General features: G+C 41.2%; 1 pseudogene; it reads right to left on the bottom strand.

The window, feature by feature from the left end:
* The window catches only part of LOC132024244 (V-type proton ATPase subunit D-like), a 35,412-nt pseudogene extending 19,372 nt beyond the window's left edge, over positions 1–16,040 (bottom strand).
* Between the last annotated feature and the right edge of the window lie 5,019 nt (positions 16,041–21,059).

Genomic DNA, 21,059 nt, shown 5'->3' with positions numbered 1-21,059 from the left:
ATATGAATAGGAATCATCTAGCTAGAAACAAAATGGTAAAAATAGAAAGGAGAGGACTGAACGATGTTCACAATAGTTTAGCTCAGTTGATGGACTATTCTAAAGCAAACAAACTTCTACTTGTCATAACGGAAACCTGATTGACTCAGAATAGATCATGCATATAACAACAACAACATAAACCTAATGCATAACTGGCCTTGACCCTCCAGACCTCGCTCTTTCAAATTGCCCAATACTAACAAAGTACCAAGAATAGGGCTCTCAAACATTTTGGTTTCAGGGGGCTTCAGAATCTAAAAGTTATTGAGTGATACATATCGATACTTAATCATATGCAAAATTGAAGCAAAATTGTTAAATATGTATTTATTCTCAAGTAATATAAAAATTCCACTACATGTTAATACAAATGGCATGTTTTTATGAAAATAACTATTTTCCAAAATAAAAAATTTAGTGAGATGTGTTTTGCATTTTTTTTTACATTTTTTAAGGATTTATTTATTTATTTGACAGACAGAGATCACAAGTAGGCAGAGAGGCAGGCAGAGAGATGGGGTGGGGGAAGCAGGCTCCCTTCTGAGCAGAAAGCCTGATGTAGGGCTCGATCCCAGGACCCTGAGATCATGACCTGAGCTGAAGGCAGAGGCTTAATCCACTGAGCCACCCAGGCACCCCGAGAAGTGTATTGTATTTTGCAAGTATCTTTAATAGACCTTAATAACAGGCTTAATAGAACACAGTTGGATTCTCATAACTGCTTCTGAATTCAATCTGTTAGCAATTTATTGTTTGGAAGTATATGAAAAAAATATAAACCCACACAGACGGGGGGAAAGATGGGATATTTAACAGTCTTCAGTTAACTGTGGCTTTTCTTCTTTGATAACATATCAAAATTTGACAAGTGATAGTTTCTTTAAAGTTGGAGGACTGACACCACATGACTTTAAGACTCACTATAAAACTACCATGGTCAAGAAAGTTTAGTATCTGCAAAAAAAAAAAAAAAAAAAAAAGGCAAATAGAACAATAAAATAGAATAGAGAGCCCAGAAATAGACTCACATAACATAGTAAAATGATCTCTGACAAAGAAGCAAAGGCAATAAAAAGGAGCAAAAGTAGTCTTCCAACAAATAGTCTGGAACAACTGAACATTCGCATGCAAAAAGAATAATCTGGACTCAGACCTCAAACCCTTCACAGAAACCAACTCAGAATGGATCGCAGACTTAAATATAAAACTATAAACTATAAAACTCCCAGAACACAACATAGCAGAAAACCTATATGACCTTGGATCTAGTGATAAGTTTTTAGATACAACACCAAGACATGATCCATCAAAGAAAGAATTGATAACAGGACTTCATTAAAATTAAAAACTTGAGCTCTGCAAAAGAGAATGTCAACAGAAAAAGAAGTCAGACTGGGAGAAAATGTTTGCAAAAGACACGTGTTAAAGGACTGTGAGGCAAAATATACAGAGAATTCTTAAAACTCAGTAAGAAAACAAACAACCCAATTAAACAATGGGCCAAAGCCCCAAACAGACACCTCACCAGAAAAGATATACAGATGGCAAAATAGGATACAAAAAGATGCTTTACAGTGTGTGCCATGAAGGAACTGCAAATTAAAATGAGACACCACTGCACACCTATTAGAATCTGAAACACTGACAAAATCCAAACACTGACAAAACCAAATGCTGCCAAGTATGTGGAGCTACTCTTATTCACTGATGGTGGGAATGGACAGCCATTGTGGAAGACGGTTTGGCAGTTTCTAAAAAACTGAACATACCGTTACCATACAGTCTGGCAATCATGATCCTTGGTATTTACCCAAAGGTGTTAAAAACTTATGTCCTCACAAAAATCTGTTCATAGGTTTTTATAGCAGCTTTATGTATAATCAGCAAAACCTGGAAACAAGGAGGAAGTCAAATTTTTAAAAAATTCACTTGGTAGTTTCAAAAGAATTTAAGCAACTTGCTCTTTTAAAGTAAGTACTGAGTATTCTTCATGGATGGAATGCTTTAGTAGAACAAGTTCAGAAAATTTACCTTGGGATCCAGGAATCTGTAAGGATTCCTAAGTTGCTCTAAGTGCTTACATTGAGATAGTACTTTAATTTTTCTCCATTAATTTAGTACATCCAGAAAACGGAATATTATTCGGCACTAAAATGAATGATTCAGCCATGAAAAGACATGGAGGAAACTTAAATGTGTATCACCATGTAAAAGAAGCCAAACTGAAAAGACTACATGCTCTACGATTCCAACTATATGGAGTTCTACAAGAGGCAAAACTATGGAGACAGGAAACAGATCAGGGCTTGGGGGCAGGGGAAGGATGACTGGGCAGAGCACAGAGAATTTTAGGGCAGTGAAAATAGTCTGTACAGTACTGAAAGGTGGATGCCTGTCATTAGACATTTGTCCAAACTCTGTAGAAGGATACACAAAAACCTCATGAAAGTGTGTTAGGGTAACAGGGAAAATAGAGACATGAGGGAACACTAGACTTCAAAATGCATACTTTAGTCGATTTTTAAAATTTTGTGTTACAAAAATTAATTCATTTAATTTCCCTGAAACCAATGTTACTACTTCATAGCTAATTAGTGGATAAAACTCACACAATGTGTCCATCCATATATATGTTTGCGTTGAGAGATAAACAAATACTTCCTTTTCATGGACTTCTCTAGAATGTGTTTATTGATAGCCTTGTCTTTATTGCTTAAACTCATTTGGATTCTCTTCCCATACATGTCCATACATAAAGATGAAAAGTGTAAAACTATTTTATTAGAAATATTGATTTTAAATTTAAAACTGTTGAGAATAAATTGCTTGTTTAAGAAAAGCCAGAGGGGAAACAGTGAACTAGGGTGTTCCGTGTAAATAAGCCCTGTTAGGGCATGCCATTCTCCTTACAATTTCTGTGAGAAGATATTGTGCAATCAAGTATAATTCATGTCTCTGAACCTCAGCTGCTGAAAATGAAGAAATCTGTGGCACAGTATTGTCATAGTTGATGTCTATCAACGACTTAAATTCATGGCACATACATAATGCCTGCATGTTCATTGTTCTTCCCTCTCATCCACTAAACCTACCTGCAAATAAGCATTTTGCCCGACTCCGATCACAAAACGCTTCCAGAAAACAACTGCAACATATTCCAGGCAAAACAAAGGGAACTTTGAGTCAGGTGCAATCAGCAACAATCCAGCCTGTCAATATTCTTTAGCAAACACTGTTCAAGCCCCAAAAAGCTGGTCAATCCGTGGGCAGCAATGATTCTCCCACCCAGGATTCTTAGCATACCCTTCAGTAGACCCTTTCTTCGAAAGACTTCCTAGGACTCCATGCAGTGTGGGGAGGAGAACGCCGAAGGACAGACTCCTTTAAAAGAAAAAAAGAAGTTGAGGTGACTGAGTGGCTCAGTCAGATAAGCGACGAAATCTTGCATCCAATTCTTGATTTCGGGCATGGTCTAGGGGTCCTGAGATGGAACCTTGAGTCCAGCACTGGGCTCCACGCTCAGCGGGGAGTCTACTAATCTCCCTCTCTCTCTGTCTCTCTTCCTAAAACAAATAAATAAATCTTTTTTTAAAATGAAAAATAAGCCATGCTGTGCAGGATTTTAAGTATTTAAGTGTGGTAATTCTCATGCTAGTGAATGCCATTAATCTGGAAGTTTTCCGCAACTATAAATAAGTCAGTTTCCTTAGTAGGTATGAAACAAATGCAAATATTATTAATAACAAGGAACCATTATCTCAAAACATTTTTTTCATTTTAGACGTGCAAACAACTTCTGTGTACCACATTATCTTTTTTTAAAATAAAGAGTAAAACAGAAATAATTTTGCTTTTTATCTATGGAAGTTCATGGAATTACCATAAAGTCCCGTGGAGCAAGCATTGAGGGGCGTAAGGCTGTTTGTTTCTATATACCAGATGACCACTAATGACCGTGCTCTTATAGTTTTTCTGTCAACTTTTCATATTTTCTCCTTTCCTTGATACTTGCTATCATTTCAACTTACTAACAATATGTGCTTCTTCATTTCTTTTCTTTCCTCTTTTTTTTTTTCTTTTTTGAGAGGGAGAGACAGACTGGTGGTGTGGGTGGGTGGGTGGGTGGTGTAGGAGAGGATGGAAGGAGAGGGAGACAGAATCTTAAAGAGACTCCACACCCAGCATGGAGCCCCACACAAAGCTCGATCTCACAATCCTGAGTCAAGACCAGAGCCAGACAAAATTAAGAGTCAGATGCTTAACTGAGTGAGCCAACCAGACGCCCCGTGCTGCTTATTTTCAAACACTGAATAAGGACTAAATGGTAGCCCTCAACCTCTTACAGAACCAAATGCTCATGCTTTGGGTAGGTCCTTGGTGTGCAGAAGTCTTTTATCAATTACTGCCAGGTTTAAGAAAAAATGTGTTGTAGTTAAAATCTGGCTTCTGGAAGAGAGGCAGATTCAGTCAATATAATTCCAATTCTTTCCAGTAACTCTTTTAAGTTCTTATCTGCCTCTTGTCACAAACACTAACTACAGTTAAATCAAAACCCTATGGTACCAACTTCTCAAGGTTGTCACTGATTTCAAAATGGTGAACTCAGTTTCCCCAAGGGCATCCCTCAGAACAAGGATCTGCACAGGTGATGTAGTAAGTGGTATTACCCTTAGAACAAGATATGGGGAACCCCTACCCTACCTGACCCCACCACCCTCGGTGCGCTGGGTTTCCTCACTGCCAGGGCGGTAGACTTCGGATGAAAGCACTGTGGTGTTCAAAATCGTGCAAGCAAAACTTCTTTTGGGTTTGGAAGAGGCCCAGGAGCAGAGAGCCAGGAACATGCTCTCCCTTCACCATCCCAAAACACCAAGGAATCCAAAGATTTCTAAATGAAAACTTGGTCTTCCAGGTCATTTTGCTGATGTATCAGTCAAGGTAAGAGCATGGGACACATTTGGAGAATTTGAACAATTTGTTAAAAGCTTAATGTAAAGCTTTCAAATATATAGAGAGATATATGTTCTATCGGTGCTCATTCGTATGCACATTCCAGCAGAGCAAATGACTTCTAAGTAATACAAATTCTGTGAAAACAACGAAACTGTTCATCTTGCTTACTGCTATATTTCCAAAACCAAACACATAGCCAATGAAATGTTAAATGAAAAAGATGTCTCGTGGTTTAAAAAGGTGCAGCCTTTTGGGAAGTCTGGGTGGCTCAGTTAGTTAAGTGGCTGCCTTCTTGCTCAGGTCATGATACCAGGGTCCTGGAATGGAGCCCCACAATTACTGCCGAGAGCCTGCTTCTCCCCCCAACTCTGCCTCTGCCACTCCCCCTATGCCTGTGCGCTCTTGCTCTCCTTCAAATAAATAAATAAATTTTTTAAAAAAATAAAATAAAAATAAAAATGTTGGGCCTTTTGCAGTTGCCTTTGGAGTATTAGCAAATTAGCACTTAAAAGGCTTTGAGAGGGACGCCTGGGTGGCTCAGTGGGTTAAAGCCTCTGCTTTGGGATCAGGTCATGGTCTCAGGGTCCTGGCATCAAGCCCTGCATCAGGCTCTCTGCTCAGCAGGGAGCCTGCTTCTTCCTCCCTCTCTGCCTACTTGTGATCTCTCTCTGTCAAATAAATAAATAAAATATTTAAAAAATAAATAAATAAAATAAACTTAAAAAAATAAAAGGCTTTGAGAATCCAACTATTTTAACCAAGTCCCTCCCTCTCTTATACTCTAGAGACTTTCTCATATCTACTTTATGGTGGAAAACTTTTAGGAATTGCTCAAATCAATGGCACATATCAATCAGCTCACTTTGGCAGCATCTCAAGATACCTTGGAACAGACATAATATACCTTCAAGTATAGTCCTAGATACAACCCAAACATTAGAAAAAAACTAAGAAATATATTGGATGCTCCTGAAGGAAAAAAAATATAAGATTTTCTTTTTGTGGAAAAAATCCAGAGTTCAATAATAGCAAAACATTATTCTTTTCCTGGAATTTTTCTACCTAAGAATTAAAGAGGGATGGAGAGAAAAGAAAGAGTTACAAACCTATCATATTAAATTTAAGGTGAAGAATAAATGTCCCATGAACTTTTAATACTCACTCAACACCTCATTTATCAATTTAAAAAGTATTTACTCTTGTTGTCACTAATCTTGATTCAAATGCTAGCCAACTTAGGATTTTTAGTTTCAGCTTGGATGTGCATTGTAATTAATACTGATGCTAATTATGATTAACACTTGGTATCAGTGTAGGGTAGAGTAGGAAATTTATACTATAGATTTTTAATTTAAACTGAAACTATAGAGGGGCGCCTGACTGGCTCAGTCATTAGAGCGTGCAGCTCTTGATCTTGGGGTTGTGAATTCGTTGCCTGCAGAGATTACTTAAAAAAGAAAAATCTTTTTAAAAGTAAATAAATAAATAAACTGAAAGTATAGGAAAAAGTGGGAATATATATTTTAACTCTTTCAGAAACAAGCAACAGGGGCACCTGGGTGGCTCAGTGGGTTAAGCCTCTGCCTTCCACTCAGGTCATGATCTCAGGGCCCTGGGATTGAGTCCTGCATCGGGCTCTCTGTTCGGCAGGGAGCCTGCTTCCTCCTCTCTCTCTCTCTCTCTCTGCTTGCCTCTCTGCCTACTTGTGATCTCTCTCTGTCAAATAAATAATATCTTAAAAAAAAAAAAGAAAGAAAAGAAAAGAAACAAGTGACAGAAACCCTCTTCAACCACAAAAAGGATTTGTTGGCTCAGATAACTGGAAAAGACATGGATGCCTTTGATGCCAGGAATAAATGAATTGAAGAACTCAACTGTCTCCTCTCGCCTCTGTTCTCCTACTTCTTTCCCCTTTTCCCACTCCCCTTTCTTCATTCCTCTTCCTCTCACCCTCCCTTTATGTCCTTCCATACCCCCACCCAACCCACAGGGTCTCCTCTCAGCTTCCCTCCATATTGCCCTTCTCTCCAGTCACAGAATTTCTGCCCTACATCAGGAATCCTGGTAGATGAAAGTTCCAAGTTATATCACCAGGTGACAGAACACCTCCATCTTTAGTATCTAAAAACTCAAGGGAAGAAGTCTAATTGGCCTAACTTGAGTCACGTGTTCTGATTAGATCAGGATTGTTAAGACCTGAGAAGACATGCTGCTGCTTGGGAGCACCCCTTGTTCCCACAATCACATCATCAGCTGGGGCAAATCAAAACAAAGAAGGTACTCTTACTGCAGGAGGAATCAAGGGATACTTGATGTACAAGACTTCAGACGTCCCAAGTGTAAACTGCTAAATTGGGGGGAAGTAACTTGACCACATATATCAAGACTCTGTAACTTCATGACTCCTATCCATGCTAAGGAAAGAACCCAAGCCCAGAGGTCATATGTGTCAAGAAGTATACTAGAACATCATCTACATACCAAATATTACACTCAGTCTTCTATGTGCCCAATAAAAGGAAGACAAATAGGTAAATTATAACTTCCTATTAGAGTCTGATGTTGCCGTACTTAAGAGCACTGCCTGCTGGCTGGAGCCTGCCTGCTACCAGGACTCCTGACCTCCATGAAAAAGCAAAATACAAATCTATACATACAATTCTGGAAAAATAAGTAGGTAGGAAAGATAGAAGAACAAAACAACTCCAGAATGTTAATAGACTTTGTATAGTGAGGCAATGAGTAGTCTTTTATCCTTTAGGTATATTATTATATCATATTTTAAGTGTTTCATTATTACCATGGTTCCTATTACAAACACATATAATTCTAATGATGAAAAATTGTTAACTTCAAGGTTTAATAAATGATAAAACTCAAGCATTTAAATATAAGATGGGTATTCTTTGAACTTCTCATTTTCCCAAATTTACAAAATGTTTCTCAAAATCAGTCATTTATTTTAAAATATTACGGCATACTGTAGAGATCCGACATCCTTTGCCCGCTCCAGGTAAGTGAACAAACTGAAAAGGAACATACCGAATGAGGTACACGCTAGGAAATCATAAGAGGAAGGAATATTTGCTTCCCTAATTTTCTAAAATCTGTACCAATCAGAGACAAAACATCATTACACAGCATGCAGAACAGGTCAGCTATTTCTTTAAGGATGAATTTAACTTGTACAGAATGAAACAGAAGCAAGATCTAGCAGCTATCTCCCCAGCCCTACCCCACGGTTCAGGCCTTCCTATCCCTTGACCCTGAGCCATGTATACTGACTTCACCTACCCCACTCCCAAACCACCTCTATCTCTCTTCTTGCCCAACCTTAACATAATCCATTTGCACTGTGATTCACATCACTCTTCAAGTTTCTACTCAGGAGGTAGAGGAAGGTCATTAAGAATTATCTCCTAGCCAAGAGGTCAATAGGCCCAGACTTCCCTGTCTGAGAAGTGCAACAGGGAAGTGACAGCTTCAGAGAGAGAGGCGCAGGTGACAGCTGCCCCATCTACTTATGCTGAAAGACAACAGGCTAATTCCTTGCCATGGTCCCTGTGAGTGCAGCCTCACAGTCAGCAAAATGAAAAACTGCTTTGAAACTAAGTCTGACAGAGGTGCAAATATAGTGGCTAATATTTGTGATAAGTTCTTTGCTTTTATGATACCCTTATTTCTTGTAAGGTCTTCATCTGGTGAAAAGGCACATCATGTACACTCCTTCTACCTGACGCCGAGCACAAGTTACATTGCCAGCTTGCCATGTGACAGCAGATAAGTCACTTCGTCTCTTTGTTCCTATAATATGGGATGTTTGGACTAAACTGTTCCTCAAACTTATTCTGGCTATAACAGGTCAGTACTCTATGGAAGCCTTTTTACAAAGCCTTAGCTACTGGGCTTCAAAACATAGGGCACAATAAATGCACGATTTTCTGTTATTGCTTGCTAACCCTCTTTCCCTTGAGTACTTCTCACAGGATGAATTTAAAACTCTTCCATTTACCAATGTGCTTTTCACATATACTAAGCCTTTAAGCCCAACTATAAGATCAAAATGTTAGTATTAAAAGAAAAAAAATCATTCATTTAACATTTTCACGGACAATTTTTAGCTATTAAAATATAGCTATATGATTAAAATTTAAATAACCACTGTAATGTAGAATCGGTTTTAGGTAAAATCTATGCTAAGGAAAAAAGAGTTTTGAGAGGGAGATTGAATGAGAGGAACAGAAGGCACGGGGAAGGACACTAAAGAAGGAAGAAGCGAAGGAAGGAAAGAAGGAAACTGTTTGCCTTTAGATATTGTGGGAACAGACATTCTAAATCCAAATTACTAAAGTGCAGTTTAAACTCTATCATTTGTATTTGAAAAATAACAGCTGGTAAGTCAACTCTTGCCATTTTTAGATCTATACATAATGTCTACTAAATCCCCCAGACCACAAATCAAGACCAGGTTCTCTAGAGTACACATGTTCCGCTCTGGCACCAAACTCTCAGCAGAAGTCCCAAGCAGCTGCCTTAGCCTCCCACCATGTCCTTGACTCCTCCACCTTGGCTACCTACACCACGGGCTGGTCTGCGCTTATCAAAGAGTCTGAGACTCCAATGACCAGTTCTGCTCTGTAGATCATGCTTGATACTGCACTCGGTGATAGGCCACTTCCTCCCGTCCCTGCAGCGGATAATAGTGTGCTTTCACACGAGATTAGCCAGCTTTAGAGTGTCCTCACTCAGGACTTCTTCTTATGTGTTAACACTAAACGTTCTCATCATTAGATATTTAGAAGCTGACTTCAGAGACAGTGGCCACAGAAGTGTATGATGACGCAGAATTGTAATCCATAAGAATTAGGAGATTTAAAAGGTTTATAAGGGGGGGGGGTGCCTGGGTGGCTCAGTCTGTTAAGTGTCTGCTTTTGGCTGGGGTCATGATCCCAGGGCCCTGGAATGGAGCCCCTGCACCAAGCCCCACCTGAAGCCCTGCATCCAACTCCCTGCTCAGTGGGGAACCTGCTTCTCCCTCTCCCTTGTCTGCTCCCGCTGCTTGTGCTTTCTCTCTCTCTCTGTCAAATAAATAAATAAATTCTTTAAAAAAATAAAATAAAATAAAATAAAAATAAAAGGTTTAGCGTGTGCCCAAAGGACCACCCGCCAAGGGCAATAGTCCACAGATATAAATAAACGGAATGCGTCCAGATGTGTATGTGGAAATGTGTCGAAATGTCTTATTACTTTCATAACACAGATGCCTTCCACCCTGAGAAGGCTGGCAGCCGTGGCTGGAGTAGAACTCCTAGCTCCTTGTGGTGCCCCATGCCTCTCTACCTCCGTGCAAACTCTTGCAGACTCCTGGGTCTGCTGAGTGGGTCTCGCTATAGACCTTGCTAGACTTCTGTACTCTCATACCTGAAGCTTAGGAAATGGTTTTATGGCTTCCATCAATGAATACCTTAGCTTGGGCATTTGAGGTATAACTGAAGATCTGAGTCTCTACACATCTCTTACGACAGGAAAGGGTGAGTTAATTAAAAGCTTAACTAATTCTTCTCACCTGACTTCCACACTGCCTTTTCTTGTGGCCTGGCTCCTAGCCAAGTCCTGCAGGGCAATGCACGGCCAAAGCCAGCTCCCCAGCTGCTGGGAACTGTGGGGCCTGGATTGTTACACAGCGGCCAGATTATTATATATTCAAAGCAAATAAGACTTTTAAATAGATAGCTGAGGCTTATTGACATGTTATCATTCTCTCAGCTTTTTACCACTACGAGCATCTCCACCTGCAAAATGATCACTGTTCCCATCCACAATCATTAAAGCATGGGGTGGCTGTTTCACTCCCAAATACATTTTCCCAAAGCATTAAATTGATGCATTTTGCAAATAATAAATGTGAAATACCCTTAAAGCGTTAATGCAGAAAATACCATCATATAGTTCCACAAAAGGGGTAAGAGAGAAATTTTGCCCAGTTTGCAACCTACCAAACTTCTCAAAAATGTGTTGATTCTAAAAATAAAAGCATACCATCCTTGTAAAATAAGGAAAGGAAAAATTTTCCTCTTCTAGCTCTAATATCCTATTTTCTAGAAACCAAAAGAATATCTACTCTCAATAAAAAGATAATGGATAGAGTACTGTTTTCATTGAGCTAAGAAATGTTTACAGTAAACATGCATAAACCTAAAATTCTCAAACAAATGAATCAAAATTACCTTGACTGGAAAGCAAATGCACAGAGTTCAAAGGCAAAATGGGATCTTTTCTTGAACGTCCATGACAGTTATCTTATTTCTCCACTGGACTTTAAGAAATAATCGTGGTTTTCCAAAGCCAAAAAAGGCTCCAAAGAAAAGAAATTCTTCATTCTGTCTGTGTCAGTTCAGGGCACGCCTTGCAGGGGGAAGGGAGGAGTGCGTTGGTGTAAACCATTGTCTCAGGAAATATAAATTGTCACTCCACCTTCTCTACCGTCACCCTCTGTCCTTAACTGGGTGTCCCAACTCTCAACGTTTACTCATCACATTTTTCCGGGGTCTTTCTCCCCCAAAGTCTGTCAGTTTTGCAGGGATAAATCAAGTCTTTTATTCTCAGCATCTTTCAAAATACCTGAAACTCAAGAATAGTTTGTTAAACTAATGATTTAAGTGTTGCATTTACATATTAGTATAGTGATTTCAGGACAACTGGTGTAAAAAAAAAAAAAAAGAAAAGAACTCATGGTATCACGGGGAAACAAGGTCTCATACCTCATTCAAACCATGAACACAAGAGCGGAATTCCCTAATACTGCCGTTACCCCCAGAATACACCACCCCTCAGAGCCCTATACAAAGCCCACACTAAGTATAAAGGAAACTAGAGTGTTTTGAACACTCTTCATTTTCTAAATGCTGAATCCCAGCCTATCTGGAACATTCGAAACTGGGTTCTCATTCCCAGTGACCGACCCCTAGATCCTAGCCATCCAGCTTGTTTCTGATACCTGGTTCTGTGAGACGTCCGTGCGCCTATCTGACCAATCCTATTTGGCTGTGCAGCCACTACTTACCCCTCAGCATGTGCCCCTAGTGCCCAGGCTGTATCTATTCCTCATTTCCCTAGGCACACTCTCACCATTCAGGACAGAAGAGAATGGGAAATATTATATCTTCAATTTCCTCAAGAAAGATAAACTTACACCTAAAATATGAGTTAAAGGAAAAATCCGCACATGTCATTAATTAAAAAAAAAAAACTGATAATTGAAACTAGAAATGATATTCTCAGCACATCACATTCTCTCTTCTGAGTATCTTCAGGATCATCCTTGACACATACATGGGAACCTTCAAATAATCCATACATTAATATTATTAACAAGTAATTCTCCAGTGTGATAATGACTATTGTCTTCTGAACTTTGTAGATAAAGTAACTAAGAAAGACAAGATTATTTTCCTCCGTTTTCAAAACAACAACAACAAAACAAAACAAGCAAACCCAGATAATATAACTTCAACATATCAAACCCTTTTGTTATCATGGGTCCTATTTATCACTTTCTAAAATGGATTGGATTTGAAGTTACACACCATAAAAGGAAAGAAAAGAACTAGTGTGTTCTGAGCACCTAAAATGTGCTAAACACTGTGTCAGTAACTCAGAAAATAATGAAAACAATGACGAAAACAGTATTGATCTCATTTTAGGAATGAGAATAGTAAGACACAGTGAGGTTACTTTTCTAAGATCACATAGCTAGGCAGTATTGCAATCTAAATTTGTTTAGAATTTGCACCCAGATCAGAGCCGAGGCATGCCATTTTTTTCTATAGTATGCTGATATAAGTATAATAACACCAGAAAGCACAAAATCAAATAAACAAGCAAACAGATAAATAAATAACCAAAAAATACAAGTTATAAGAGCCTAGAGAACAAGAAGATAAATACTCTGTATACAAAAAAGAACTGATTGTATTTTGGCTTTAGTCTTTATTTAAATTCCAGTTAGTTAACATACAGTGTAATACTAGTTTCAGGTGTAAAATTCAGTGATCAGCACTTCCATGCATTACCCGGTGCTCAGGACAAGTGCCCTCCTGAATCCCCATCACCTATTTAACCCATCCCCCCTCCACCTCCCCTCTGGTAACCATCAGTTTGTTCTCTGTGGTTCAGAGTCTGTTTCTTGGTTTGCCACTTTTTTTTTCTCCCCATAATTGTTTGTTTTGTTTCTTCAATTCCACAAATGAATGCAATCCTATGGTATTTTTTTAACCCACATCTTAAACTTGCACTATCAGCCAGGGCAAAGAAGGAAGTCCCAGGGGCAGGGCCCTCATTTATCTTCTAATAAAAAGATGACTGGCTTATGAAGAAGGAGAAACAGTTTACAAGTTCTGAAAGAGGATTCTTATGGAGGTCACAAACTGAGCCGCACACAGGAGGATCCATTCAGAGATGGCAGAGAGGGCATCCACATAACTGCTTCTTACACGAACCCATTTCTATAACCAGGTGCAAGAAAACCCAGATAGCATGCTGCCAGCGTAACTGGAAAAAAATAATAACGCGGGGCGCTTGGGTGGCTCAGTCAGTTAAGCATCTGCCTTGGGCTCAGGTCCTGATCCCAGGGTCCTGAGATCAAGCCCTGCATTGGGTTCCCCAGCAGGAAATCTGCTTCTCCCTCTGCTGACTCCCCCACCCTGCCAACTGCGTGGGACATGCACATGCGAGCACACTCTCTCTTCCAAACAAATGGATAAATCTTAAAAAAAAAAAAAAAAAAAAAAGACAACCCCATGCAAAATTTTATCTTTCTCAAATCGTTAGATCTGACTCTTCCTATCTCATCTTATGTTCATTAGCAAAATGTCTTTCTTTTTTTTTTTTAAGATTTTATTTATTTATTTGACAGAGAAGGATCAAAAGCAGGCAGAGAGGCAGGCAGAGAGAGAAGGAAAAGCAGGCTCCCTCCTGAGCAGAAAGCCCAATGTGGGGCTCAATCCCAGGACCCTGAGACCATCACCTGAGCTGAAGACAGAGGTTTAACCCACTGAGCCACCCAGGCACCCCAGCAAAATGTCTTTCTGATAACAAGAAAGGGCTACAGCTTCTGCCAGAACAGCTGGTCATTCTTTAAGTCATTTAGCCTGTCAGTCCATCAGTCAGTCAGTCAACAAATATTGATTAAGTGTCCACCACTGGCCAAATACTGTGTTAGGTACATGTGAGATCAACAGATGTGGCCCATTTCAGTGAAATTTATACTCTAGTGGAAGACACAAATCACCTAGTCACACAAATATTTATATTCAAACCCAGTAAGTCTTAGGAAGGCATCCCGTAGTGCTGGGAGCTAGTATCAGGGGGACATGATCTAGGCTCCAGTAGAGGTGGGGAACTGGTTAAGAAATGCATCCCTTAAATTCCTCTAAAAGAAACGATTCAAGGTGCCTGCATGGCTCAGTGGGTTAAGCGTTTGCCTTCAGCTCAGGTCATGATCCCAGGGTCTTGGGATGGAGCCCCACATTGGGCTCTCTGCTCAGTGTGGAATCTGCTTCTCCCTTTCCCTTTGTCACTGCCCCTGCTTGTGCACTCTCTCTCTCTGTGCCAAATAAATAAATAAAGTCTTTAAATTTTTTTTAAAACATAAAACAAATGATTCCTAGATAGCGTTCCCTTCAAGTCAAGCATCATGTTTAAATAAATTTCTTGTTTAAAAAAAGAAGAAATGCATCCCTGAAAAGGTGGCACGTGAGCTGAGGTCTGGCTTGCTCCTGCTAAGCATGGAATTAGCCATCTCCATTCGTGTATTGGGCTCAGCACCACATTGGAAACCATGAAGTATACAAAGAAACCTAACATATACACCTTTGAAGTTTCAGTTCAATTAGGCCAAAATCACATGTACACATGAGAAATGAATGGTACAAAAACACACGAGAGAAGCATCAAGTAAGCGGCACAGATAAATGGTGATAGGAAAAATGTACCCCAGAAGGAGTTCTCAGTTAAGGTAGGACACAGCGTGGGCCCTACAACAATAGTTTTCTAATGTTTTGGATTAAAACACACAATAAGAAATACATTTTGCACCAGGGCCCAATAAAGGCATACAGACATAAAACAAAAACTAGTTTCATGAAACAAAACTTGCTCTCACAACATGTGGTCCAAATCAAATGTTTTTATTGTATTTTGTTTTTAAAATTTCTTCTTTATGTTACTCACAGTCCCCTAAATTGAGCCCCTTGCCCAATTAATGCGTTACAACCTAACGTTTGAAATTCCTGTAACAGTAGGAAGTTCTGCACACAGTAAAGGTCTTTCACACAGACAACAGGAAACCAAGAAGCGATTCTCATCTCCTATAAAAGTGGCCCAAGCAGACATGACCTTTAATTCCTTCCCAGCACTTCTCCTGCTTCTCCTCATTTCCAGTCACGTAGCTACCTCAGCAATGAGGAATCCATACCACATAATTACAATATAGCCTTGTCTGAGGGGTTATCCTCACCTCTATGCTCCACCACTACTGGCAGGACCAATATGACTCTTGGTCCACACGTATGACCCTCCCTTACATGAGTAAGTGAAAATGGCTATCAGAGATATGACTGCATCAAAATTCCGGGCAGGCCCACATTTCAGCGGCTGAGGCCACACACAAGCAGGGGAAATTTACCCATGAATCCAGTACCTTTCTTCAGAGGCATCAGTTTAAGGCCCAATTCAGTTTTCCGAGATCAGTCCTTTTATAACTGTTCAGACCTCCAGTTACTAGAGATAGAAACAGACGTATCATCCAGAGGAACCTGCCAATTTTCCATGAATTCTATTGCGATCCCTCATCAGTACCCACCAGTGGTGATAAACTTTCATCTAGGAAAGACACTGAATTCTTTAGCCGCACCTACCTGAAATATTTAACTTTTATTAAGAACAGACTTAACAAAAAGACTCAAAAATCTGACCTATAGATCTGACCTCAGAGTGTGAGAAGAATAGCGTTCATCATCACCAGCTTTATAAATATTCACAGCCATTCCCCAGTTGTTGTTGTTGTTGTTTTCAGGAAGAACTGTTTGTTTAAAAAATAAAATGTCAACTTGAACCAAAATAATAATCCGTCTGAATAACCTGAAACAGGTTAAGCAAGGCATCTATCACGTGTAGCGATACAAATTATGCAAATACATTTTTTGAGTAGGTATTAAAAATTGAAACCAAAATTGATAAATAAGTATTTCTCATTTTGCCCCTCTCGTTTACATGCCTCTTTTAAAGAAAATCGGAAAGAATGGTCCTCTTCCTCCACCGGTGGGCACAGCTGATGTTACCCATCCAGGAAGTACTAGAGAAATTTCTCCGCAGCTGTCACTGTCACTGCCTTTCATAAGCACCTGCTAACCCATCCCCTTAGCAGCTCACCTATCCTGGTACCTCCGGTACTGCCTCCTCACCTAATCTGGCTCACTCTGGGGTTTTTCATTTGTTTGATGCTTGTGTGTTGTAATGGGAAGAGTACTGATGCTTAAAAAAAAAAGGCATGTGGGCCTCTAAAGCTACTCCAGAAAGGTGGTGTGTGGTCACCTCTACGCACTCTTCACCACACCCATTCCAAACGCCAGCAGCCCTGCTAGAAATTGTCATACAGGGTGCCTGGGTGGCTCAGTGGGTTAAAGCCTCTGCCTTCTGCTCAGGTCTGATCCCAGGGTCCTGGGATGGAGCCCCGAATCGGGCTCTCTGCTTCGCAGGGTGCCTGCTTCCTCCTCTCTCTCTCTGCCTGCCTCTCTGCCTACTTGTGATCTCTCTCTCTGTCAAATAAATAAAATCTTTAAAAAAAGAAAAGAAATTGTCATACAAGTGGGGGTAAGAGGGGCCCTCTGGCAACCAGATCAAGGAAGTTGTCTATGGGGTTTTCAGAACTAAAGGACCTGTTAAGAGATTCGACTCAGACCTGATTCTTCTTCTTCTCATGTCAAAGGGAGAGGTTAGGTAGCATTAACACTTTCACACTTCCGTAGGAGGAACTGAGAGCAAGCTGCTCAGTCTATTTAAATCGTCGGGAGGGAACAGAAGCTCGTTCACTTGGGGATTACTGCGTCTGCTCTCACCCGCCCAGTGGTGGTAGCTCAGGGCTGGGAAGGGCACGTTTGTCCAAGGGCACGGAGAGTTGTTTTTCTCGGGTCCTCCGTGGGGTAATGTAACATTTACGTGAGGAAAGGTTGGGTCCTGAGAGGTGGCCTGGGAGCCCAATGAAGGCCCGTGATGCACTCAGCGTGGGACTCAAGGCGCAGATGGGGCAGGCTTGGGTCGCTTCCCAGGTTTCGGGCCCAGGTTCCGGGGCCGAGGCGCCAAAGATCCGCCTGCTGGGCTTCCTGGGCCCAAGTGGGCCGTGAAGGCACCTCCGGCGCCTCTTCGCCCTGGTGTGAGGGAAGAGGCGACCAAGGCCCGAAGGCAGCGGGGCCGGTGTGAGGACGGAGCGGGGCCGCGCTTAGCCCCGGCGCGGGTGATGCCCGGGAGGCCGGGACCTGGGCGCAGGCTGGAGGCGCGGGCGTGGCTGCGGGGGCGGGAGGAGGAGGAGCAAGAGGGAACCCGGGCCGCGAGGCTGGGGACCGAGGCGACCCGCAAGTCCCCGCGGCCTGGGACGGGCCCCGGAGAAGGCCCTGGTCCCCGACTGACCTCCACCTCGCGGCCGATCAGGGATCGAGCCTGTAGCTTTCCAGGCTCGGGACGGTCCCCGCGCGGTTTCCGGGGACCGCAGCCAGGCTGCGCCTCCCCAATGCAATTTTGACCGGTGTGTCCCCGGTCGGCCGCCTAAGGCCACGGCAGGAGGGAGCAGAGGCCGAGAGAGAAAAAGGGAATGGGGTGGGGGAGGGGATCCGGAGCGAGGGAGCGGTGTCATTTCCACCAACTGGGCTCCTTCCTGACCCAGCCGCTCATCTGTCACCGCTGTCTCATTCCTGTTATTTACATCTGTCTTTAGCATTCTAATTACTCGCTTTATTACTTTAGCCTGGAGGAATCCTGTAAAAAACAACGGAGATGAGGATCCTACCACACAATAAAACTACCCAAAATCCCCACTGCACATTATACAGAGCACTCGAGAATATTTGTGCTGTTATATGACCTCAATATGTCCTTAGATTGATCTTATTATATCTTTCTTTCTCCCTTCTCTTTCTATATGTGAGTAATAAACTCTCTTAAGGTGTGGACGGTGAGAAGAAGCTGTTCAACAAATGATGAAAATGAGATAATTCTGGAAGAAGGAGGCAAAGGGGAGAGAGGGGCTTAAAGACGACTTTGGACCAACCCCACCCCCAGCCAGTTCCTAAACTCTTGGTTTTATTTTTCTTCCCTCTGATGAAGTAGAGCCATCTTCGCACACCAGTCCAGGGCTGAAAGAATCTTGGAAATTTAGAGGAGAGAATAAAATGCCTAATGTCTTTCATTATCTTGCATTAATCTTAGTCCCCAGAAGGTCTCAGGAGGGAAGTGAATTTAGAGGAAAGAGAGAGAGGTGGGGTTCAAAAATCATGATAGGTTTGAATGTTTTTCTTTTAATGTAAGATTTAGAAGGGGGGAAGGCAGGTGTAGGAAATCGGACTAAACCCCTCAGAGCAGGATTCACAGATCCACTCAGGACTTGAATCAAAGGAAGGCTGATAGAACCTACCAGAAAATCCGGGACAAAATGCAGCTCTCTAAACTGTTATTTATTCCTGCTAGTGGAATTATTGTTGCACTCAGTTGCAATTTTCTGGCTGTGCTAATGGTTTTCTTTATTGTGTTACACTAACATAATCTCCTCCAGAAAGAAAATGACAAAATATATGGATTTTTAGATAAATAACTGAGGTAATTTATTGGCCTTTATGCTCTTCTGATGGGGTGGTTGATAGATAATGTAATAATATGTACATAATTAAGCGGGTTTACTGTACCTCAGTCAAAATAGGTTCAAGGGCAGTATCTCTGTCTTTCAGTCTATGGTTTTCTCAATGGATATTTACTTCCTACACTCAGTGGAATAAAGGGCAGACCTCAGGAAGTAAACAATGAGGCACTAAATAAGGGATGGAGGTATGAAGAAAAAAGAAAAAAGAAAAGTAAAGTAAACTGGCAAATTCTCTCATCAAGGACCTTATATTAGGGCCCATTTTTCTATGCTCCTTCTCACAAGGCTCAGTGAGCCACAGTAAATATGAATTGATGAGAAAAAAGGAAACATTGAAGATAAACATAGGCCTTCCCAAAGGAAGGGATGACTTACACCTAGGTCAGGGAGTGGGCCTTTAAAAACACCTCTGCAGGTCCATGAGACCTGCTGTCCGAGAAACATGAAGGCTTCTGGGAGATCATTCATACGGAACTTGGTCACCACATGGCCCCTTGCCCTGGCTTCTGGAGGTTGCCCATTCAAGGCATGGTATGCTTGCTCTTCCAAACTCATCTAAATTACATCAATAACAGAGCGCACTCTTTAATGAGCTCTCAACTTTAAAGACTTGAAGGATATTAACAAGCCGCTTGACAAATGGTGCTTAGAAGCACATTAAAGATGCTGCTAATGGAGCGCATAATGACGGCTAATTTTCGATCAGATATAAATTAGAGCCCCAACAGTTATTTGCCTTAAGGACTTTATGTAAATGATTCTGTTCTGTATAAACTGAAAAGCGAAGAGAGCCTTGCCATTTTGGCAATCCTTGTGGATATGATTAATAGATCTGCAACAGAACTGGGCAGAGACAACTGATGGCATTTCCATCTAAAAGTCAGTGTGTTTAGGTAGTAAATATGATACCTTCTAGAGTCCTGTGTGCTTCTTCAACCAGAGAGTAAAAATGTCCTTGGCATTTCCTCCACATGGTTAAAGAGGTTCTTAAAAGGGTGTCCAGACTCAACTCCCTCAGACCTGTATGTACCCCACACCCACCAAGACACCCAGAACAGACACAACTCTTTGCTTCAGTAAGACCCAGGACTGTTTGTATGCACCCAAACCACACACCTCCATACCTCCACAAAGACACGGACCACTTTCCAGGACCTAAGCTCTACTGATCACAGTTTTAGAAGCTTCTCATTGTGAAACCACTTGAGATCTCCTTTTTAGCTTTGCACACAATTCAGCTTCTGTAAGAAAGTGCTGGGGAGGAGGAGCGACTGGGGGAGGGAAAGTGAGGAGGTAGAGGAGGGGAAGGAGAAAGATATTGATGGTAGGGTAGTGGTGTGATGAGAAGAAAAAAGAGTGGAAAAGAATTTGAGAGCAGAAGGAGTTCAGAGAGGAAAGGTTGGAGGAACTCTAATACCTACTAAATTTGAAGTGGAGGAGATATTTGTGGCTTTGCTTTTTTCTCCTTTCCCTTCTGTTACTCCCGCATTATAAGTGCTAAGTCAAGTTATCAATGAGTGTATGAAAGGGTTTGGGGATTGGTTCTTAAAACTGATTCCTTCTGACCTCTTCCTGCCGTGACAGTTAAATGGGAAACCTGGAAGAGGAGTTACTCTAATATGGTGTTACCTGTATCCACTTTCTGCTTTATCACGTCTACTTGGCATCCATTGGGGCAAATGCCATCTGAAACTCTGCAGTTGCGTAGAGCTGCACCTGGCTGCAGTTTCAGGGTTAGCATCCTTTCCTAAACAAGTAGAAAGAGTTTGTGTAAGAGTGAGTTTGCAAAACCTGAAAAAGAAACAACTCTAGCTTGTCAATGGCTTATTATAAGTTACAAACAAAAGCTCAGGCTTTCTGCTGCAAGAAAGTCAAACATTACTGCAGCTCAGGACAGTTTTCTCTGCCCTCCCCATCCAAAATAAATATGAATTTGGGGGATAATGTTTATAAGCTGCTCTTGGGCAGCGTTAGAGTTGATACAGAAATCCTGCCTCAATAAGAGAGCAGTTGCTACTAGTGAGAGTAGCTTCTAAGAATTCTTCATCCAAGCCATTTGAAAGATGAGTGTAATGAGAAGAGGGCAGGGAGAGGGGAGAAAAGGAAGGGTGAGGGACTGAGCATTAAAGAGATTTCTCCTAGACTGATTAAATGGTTT

This window comes from Mustela nigripes, chromosome 1 (genome assembly GCF_022355385.1).
Source record: "Mustela nigripes isolate SB6536 chromosome 1, MUSNIG.SB6536, whole genome shotgun sequence".
Taxonomy (NCBI): domain Eukaryota; kingdom Metazoa; phylum Chordata; class Mammalia; order Carnivora; family Mustelidae; genus Mustela; species Mustela nigripes.
This window is presented reverse-complemented; position numbering and strand designations above follow the sequence as displayed.